The sequence below is a fragment of the Triticum urartu genome, chromosome 2 (genome assembly GCF_003073215.2).
Source record: "Triticum urartu cultivar G1812 chromosome 2, Tu2.1, whole genome shotgun sequence".
NCBI lineage: Eukaryota > Viridiplantae > Streptophyta > Magnoliopsida > Poales > Poaceae > Triticum > Triticum urartu.
The window spans coordinates 650,605,193-650,612,772 of NC_053023.1; positions in this window are offsets into that span (position 1 = coordinate 650,605,193).

Here is a 7,580-nt window from a genome sequence, read left to right on the forward strand (position 1 = left end):
TATCAGGGGGGAGAAGGAGAAAGTCAACCGTCAGATCCAGATCCAGATCTAGGGTTTCGGCGGCACGGATCCCGAGGCTCGTCGGAAACACTGTAGCAGCCGGAGTCGGAGCTCGCCGGAGACGCGGCCGCCGGTCGGGGAGGAGGTTGCCGGGGCGGCGCCGGCGTGGAGGCGGGCGGCGCGGCGCCGGTGCTCCCGGGCGGCGAGGGGAGCCGCGGGCGGCGGCACGGAGGCGGCGGTGGTCCGCCGCGGCGGCGGTGGCGGGGCGCGGCGGCGTCGGCGGCCGGCCGCGGGGAACAGGCGGCGAGGCGACGCGAGGGCGGCGGCGGGGCGACGCGGGCCTCGGGGGCCGGCTGCGGGCCTCCCGGGCCTGGCGCGGCGAAGTGGGCGCGCGCCCACGTGGCGGCGCGCGATTTGCTGCGGCGGCGGGGCGGACAACGTCCGGCGCGGGCGGACACGTCCGGCCCGGCGCGGGGGAAGATGGATCTGTTTTTTTTAGGAGGAGGACGGGGAGGAAGACGAGATCCGAAATGGGGGGTGTATATATAGGCATAAGTGGAGCTAGGAGAGTCCAAATGAGGTGCGGTTTTCGCCCACGCGATCGTGATCGAACGCTCTAGGACATGGAGCAGAGTTTGGTGGGTTTTGGGCCAAATTAGGGGGTGTTGGGCTGCAACACACACGAGGCCTTTTCGGTCCCTCGGTTAACCGTTGGAGTATCAAACGAAGTCCAAATGATACGAAACTTGACAGGCGGTCTACCGGTAGTAAACCAAGGCCGCATGGAAAGTCTCGGTCCAATCCGGAAATGTTTAATCCCCACACACGAAAGAAAGCTAGAAATGGCCACCGGAGGAGAACGAAGCGCCGGAATGCAAAACGGACAACGGGGAAAATGCTCGAATGCATGAGATGAACATGTATGCAAATGCAATGCACGAGATGACATGATATGAGATGCAAAAACGAAAACAACACACGGAGACAAAGACCCGAACCCGAGAAATAAATATAACTTAACACCGGAAACGGCAAGAGTTGGACACAAATTATGGAAAGTCGCATCCGGGGTGTACAATCCTACCATGCAATTCCTACCCCAAAAGGACTAAGTGCATAATAAAAAACATAGGTAAATGGAAGAATGGTCAAATGTGAACTTTGCCTGGGAATAGTTGATCAGATTAATATCGGCTCTTCAGAAATTTACTTAATAGAGCTATTCGTCACTTCTCAGTTGAAAATCTATAAGGTCAAAACATTTGCATTTCACTTAAGCAATCATTTCAGGAGAACCACGAAGAACATGCAAAGCAAAAAGTCTGGAAAAACAAATGAACATACAACACACTTAACTATCACAAAATATTCTAAGTGCACACAACATAGGCCATGGTGGTTCAGAATTTGTGACGTGAAGCATAGTGCATACAAGGCATACGAGTAAAACTATATGGACAGATCCTAAGTGTGTGAAAAAATTAGCGTGACAAAGGTCCAAGGTGATAGGGTTGGCTACGGTTGACACGGTGCAAAAAGAATCAACCTATTGGAGCTACGGTTTAGGGAGATATGGCCAATTGAAATTTGAATTCAAATCTGAATAATTTCAAATTTGAATTTTACAATACTTTGCAAACTTGTCTTCTCGGAATAAAACTATTCGAGACGAACATTTTGGCGCTGGTTTCATCGAATTTGGATCAACGGTTAAAAAGTTGTGGCTATCCGAAGTTTAGGGGCTAAACTGAAATTTACAGGGACTTGACTGTGACAGTTTTATACGCGAGCAGGTTCCTGGCCATGTGGCGGCTTCCGGGTGGCTGAGCAGCGTTCGCGGCTTAGGCTAAATGGCGAACGGCCACTAAATAAGCAAAACCCTATGCGGTGGCTAATAAAAAAACCATCGGTTAACCAAACTAAAACAAACCGATCTATAAATACTAAAAAAACTAATCGAATGGGGAGGGTCACCTTATAGAAGTGATGACGACGACCAGGAGACGGCGGCGCTGGCTTCAGGCGGCGGACGGCGGCTCCGGCGGTCCTCAGCGGCGGAAAAGGGGTCGGGGAGGTCGGGCGCGGCGTGGGCGGCGTGCTGGTGAGGTCGGCGGGCGGCGGGGTGGCCAGTGACGAGCGGAGGGAGGCGGCGAAGCTCCGGTGCTCCAGCGAGAGCGCGGCGCGTCGGGGCGGCGGCTCCGGTGACCTAGAAGGCAAAAGGAGGTGTCAACTCGACGCGTGCGGACTCAGGCAACAAAAAGAAGTAGTCGATGGAGGCCGGGGTGGCTCACGGGCGACGAAATCCTCCGATGAACTAGCACGGCTCCGGCGAGATCCAAGTGGCTACGGCGAGCGATGCGAGCGGCGTGGTGACGAACGGATTAGCTGAACGGAGGGAGGGGGTCGAGGGCTTCTTATAGGCGCGGAGAGAGGGCTCGGGAGTGAGGGATAAGCTCTATCCCTAGAGCTTTGGCCGGCGGGTGCGTGCACGTGCTCATCCAGCGGGAGGAGCGGGAGGTTGGGGGTGACCTGGGGAGCGGGCCCCATGCGTCAGTGGGTGTGGGTGAGCGAGCGAAGGGAGGAGCGGCGGCTCGTGCGTGCGGCGCTGGCCTCCTGGCACTGGCCTGGCAGGCCACTGGCTGCCCTAGCGCTGCGGCTGGCCCATGGCCTCGCTGGCCTGTGGCTGGGCCGGCTGGCCAGCGCGTGCGTGTGTGTGTGTTTTTTTACAGAACAAAACTACAACAGAGAAAAAATAACAAAAAAAATTACATAGGCATATTATATACTAAAATGCTCAGAAAAATACCAAGAATAAGATGAACTATTTTTAAAGTTCAAGTAAATTCCATAAAAAATCATAAAAGGCAAACAGTGCTACTGTTGCATTTAAAATCAATAAAAATCATTTTTTAAATAGCAAAATGATTCCAAATTTATTTTTTCCTAATTTTCCATTGAAGGGAATCATTTTACCCTTATTTCCGTTTATTTATTTTTAGGAGAAAAATATTTTGAAAAGAAACTCAAATAACTTCCAAGAGGATTTGAATTTGGAATTTGAAACAAATTCAATTGGAAAATGAGTTTCAAATAACTTCAAAGTGACTTCCAATTTATTTCTTTGAAACATCCAACTCTCTTTCTTCAAATGAAGAAGTCATTTTATCTTCCGTCATGAACTCATTGAGTTGCTTAAAGTTTCTAAGTTTGAAATATTTCAGAATGGAATTCAAATCATTTTCAAACCCCTTTTCATTTCTTTAAATGGAAGAAGCCATATCATCTTCACTCTAGGGTTTTGTGATGAAATGAATTTGAATTTAGGAAGATCAAAATCCAAGATGCAAAGTTTTTGGGAAAGTCCTTTTATTCCCTCTCATTCAACTTTCAAAAAGTTTTCAATTTCCAATCATTTTCACACAATCAATCACACAACAATAAAATAAACAATCATAATAATTTATTTAATATAACATTCCAAAATTTAGAATTTTGGGATGTTACATGTGTCCCCTATTAAATCTTTGTTTTGCAATATGAATCTTGATAATGATGGGACTGAATATGATCCACCTTTACCTAGAAGGCATTCCAAGAATTCCGAATCTTTTGATCTTGATGCTAAATTTGATAAAAGTGGGATTGAAGAAAATAAAACTCTGGATGTTGCTAAACCCACTATTATGGATTTCAAGTAATTTAACTATGAAAATTTCTCTTTGATTGATTGTATTTCGTTGTTGCAATCCGTGCTAAATTCTCCTCATGCTTATAGTCAAAATAAAGCGTTTACTAAACATATCGTTGATGCCTTGATGCAATCTTATGAAGAAAAACTTGAATTGGAAGTTTCTATCCCTATAAAACTTTATGATGAGTGGGAACCAACTATTAAAATTAAAATTAAAGATCATGAATGCTATGCTTTATGTGATTTGGGTGCTAGTGTTTCCACGATTCCAAAGACTTTGTGTGATTTGTTAGGTTTCCGTGATTTTGATGATTGCTCTCTAAACTTGCACCTTGCGGATTCCACTATTAAGAAACCTATGGGAAGAATTAATGATGTTCTTATTGTTGCAAATAGGAATTATGTGCCCGTAGATTTTATTGTTCTGGACATAGATTGCAATCCTTCATGTCCTTTTATTGTTGGTAGACCTTTCCTTAGAACGATTGGTGCAATTATTGATATGAAGGAAGGAAATATTAGATTCCAATTTCCGTTAATGAAACTCATGGAACACTTTCCTAGAAAGAAAATTAAATTACCTTATGAATCTATTATGAGAGCCACTTATGGATTGCCTACCAAAGATGGCAATACCTAGATCTATTCTTGCTTGTTATGACTAGCTAGGGGCGTTAAAAGATAGCGCTTGTTGGGAGGCAACCCAATTTTATTTTTATTCCTTGATTTTTTCCCCTGCTTAGTACTAAAAAAATTATTTAGCCTCTGTTTTGGTTGTGTTTTTTTGTGTTTAATTAGTGTTTGTGCCAAGTAGAACCGTTGGGAAGACTTGGGGAAAGTCTTGTTGAACTTGCTGTAAAAAAACAGAAACTTTAGCGCTCACGAGAACTGATGTCATTTTTATTTGGAAAGTTCTATTTAGTTAATTATTTTTGAAGATGATTAATAGACAAATTCTTCACGTCCAGAAATTTATTTTAGAATTTTTGGGGTTCCAGATCTTGCGCTAGCTACAGATTACTACAGACTGTTCTGTTTTTGACAGATTCTGTTTTGCGTGAGTTGTTTGCTTATTTTGATGAATCTATGGCTAGTAAAATAGTTTAAGAACCATAGAGAAGTTGGAATACAGTAGGTATAACACCCATATAAATAAATAATGAGTTCATTACAGTACCTTGAAGTGGTCTTTTGTTTTCTTTCGCTAACGGAGCTCACGAGTTTTCTACTTTAAGTTTAGTGTTGTGAAGTTTTCATGTTTTGGGTAAAGATTTGATGGATTATGGAACAAGGAGTGGCAAGAGCCTAAGCTTGGGGATGCCCATGTCACCCCCAAGATAATCCAAGGACACCTAAAAGCCAAATCTTGGGGATGCCCCGGAAGGCATCCCCTCTTTCGTCTACTTCTATCGGTAACTTTACTTGGAGCTATATTTTTATTTACCACATGATATGTGTTTTACTTGGAGCATCTTGTATCATTTGAGTCTTTGCTTGTTAGTTTACCACAATCATCCGTGCTTTAAACACCTTTTGAGAGAGCCATACATAATTTGGAATTTGTTAGAATACTCTATGTGCTTCGCTTATATCTTTTGAGTTATATAATTTTGCTCTAGTGCTTCACTTATATATTTTAGAGCACGGTGGTGGATTTGTTTTATAGAAACTATTGATCTCTCATGCTTCACTTAGATTATTTTTAGAGTCTTAATAGCATGGTAATTTGCTTAAAATCCTAATATGCTTGGTATGCAAGATTAATAATAAAACTTTCTTATGAGTGTGTTGAATACTAAGAGAAGTTTGATGCTTGATGATTGTTTTGAGACATGGATGTAATAATATCAAAGTCGTGCTAGTTGAGTAGTTGTTAAATTGAGAAATACTTGTGTGGAAGTTTGCAAGTCCCGTAGCATGCACGTATGGTAAACGTTATGCAACAAATTTGAAACATGAGGTGTTATTTGATTGTCTTCCTTATGAGTGGCGGTCGGGGACGAGCGATGGTCTTTTCCTACCAATCTATCCCCCTAGGAGCATGCGCGTAGTACCAAAGTTTTGGATGACTTGTAGATTTTTGCAATAAGTATGTGAGTTCTTTATGACTAATGTTGAGTCCATGGATTATACACACTCTCACCCTTTCATCCTTGCTAGCCTCTTCGGTACCGTGCATTGCCCTTTCTCACATTGAGAGTTGGCGCAAACTTCGCCGGTGCATCCAAACCTCGTCATATGATACACTCTTTCACACATAAACCTCCTTATATCTTCCTCAAAATAGCCACCATACCTACCTATTATGGCATTTCCATAGCCATTCCGAGATATATTGCCATGCAACTTTCCATCATTCTGTTCATCATGACACATTCATCATTGTCATATTGCTTAGCATGATCATGTAGTTGACATAGTATTTGTGACAAAGCCACCATTCATAATTCTTTCATACATGTCACTCTTGGTTCATTGCATTGTTGGGGAACGTAGTAATTTCAAAACATTTCCTACGCACACGCAAGATCATGGTGATGCACAGCAACGAGAGGGGAGAGTGTTGTCCACGTACCCTCGTAGACCGAAAGCGGAAGCATTAGCACAACGTGGTTGATGTAGTCGTACGTCTTTACGATCCGACTGATCCAAGTACCGAACGCATGGCACCTCCGAGTTCAGCACACATTCAGCTCGATGACGTCCAACGAACTCTGATCCAGTAGAGCTTCACGGGAGAGTTCCGTCAGCACGACGGCGTGATGACGGTGATGATGTTGCTACCGACGCAGGGCTTCACCTAAGCACCGCTACGATATGACCGAGGTGGAATATGGTGGAGGGGGACACCGCACACAGCTGGGAGAGATCAACAGATCAACTTGTGTGTCTAGAGGTGCCCCCTGCCCCTGTATATAAAGGAGCAAGGGGGGAGGCCGGCCGGCCCTCTATGGGCACGCGAGGAGGAGGAGTCCTCCTCCTAGTAGGAGTAGGACGAGGAAAGGAAGGAGGAGAAGGAGAAGGAAGGAGAGGGAAGAAAAGGAGGAAAGGGGGGCCGGCCCCCTAGTCCAATTCGGTTTGGGCTAGGGGGCCACGCGCCCTGCCTCCTCTCTTCCACCACTTGGCCCATGAGGCCCATTACTTCTTCCTCGTATTCCCGTAACTCCCCGGTACCCCCAAAAATACCTGAATCACTCGGAACCTTTCCGATGTCCGAATATAGTCGTCCAATATATCAATCTTTATATCCCGACCATTTCGAGACTCCTCGTCATGTCTCCGATCTCATCCGGGACTCCAAACTACCTTCAGTACATCAAATCACATAAACTCATAATACAATCGTCACCGAAACTTTAAGTGTGCGGACCCTACGGGTACGAGAATTATGTAGACATGACCGAGACACATCTCCGGCCAATAACCAATAGCGGAACCTGGATGCTCATATTGGCTCCCACATATTCTATGAAGATCTTTATCGGTCAAACCGCATAACAACATACGTTGTTCCCTTTGTCATTGGTATGTTACTTGCCCGAGATTCGATCATCGGTATCTCAATACCTAGTTCAATCTCGTTACCGGAAAGTCTCTTTACTCGTTCTATAATACATCATCCTGTAACTAACTCATTAGTTGCAATGCTTGCAAGGCTTTAAGTGATGTGCATTACCGAGAGGGCCCAGAGATACCTCTCGGACAATTGGAGTGACAAATCCTAATCTTGAAATACGCCAACCCAACAAATACCTTTAGAGACACCTGTAGAGCACCTTTATAATCACCCAGTTACGTTGTGACGTTTGGTAGCACACAAAGTGTTCCTCCGGTAAACGGGAGTTGCATAATCTCATAGTCATAGGAACATGTATAAGTCATGAAGAAA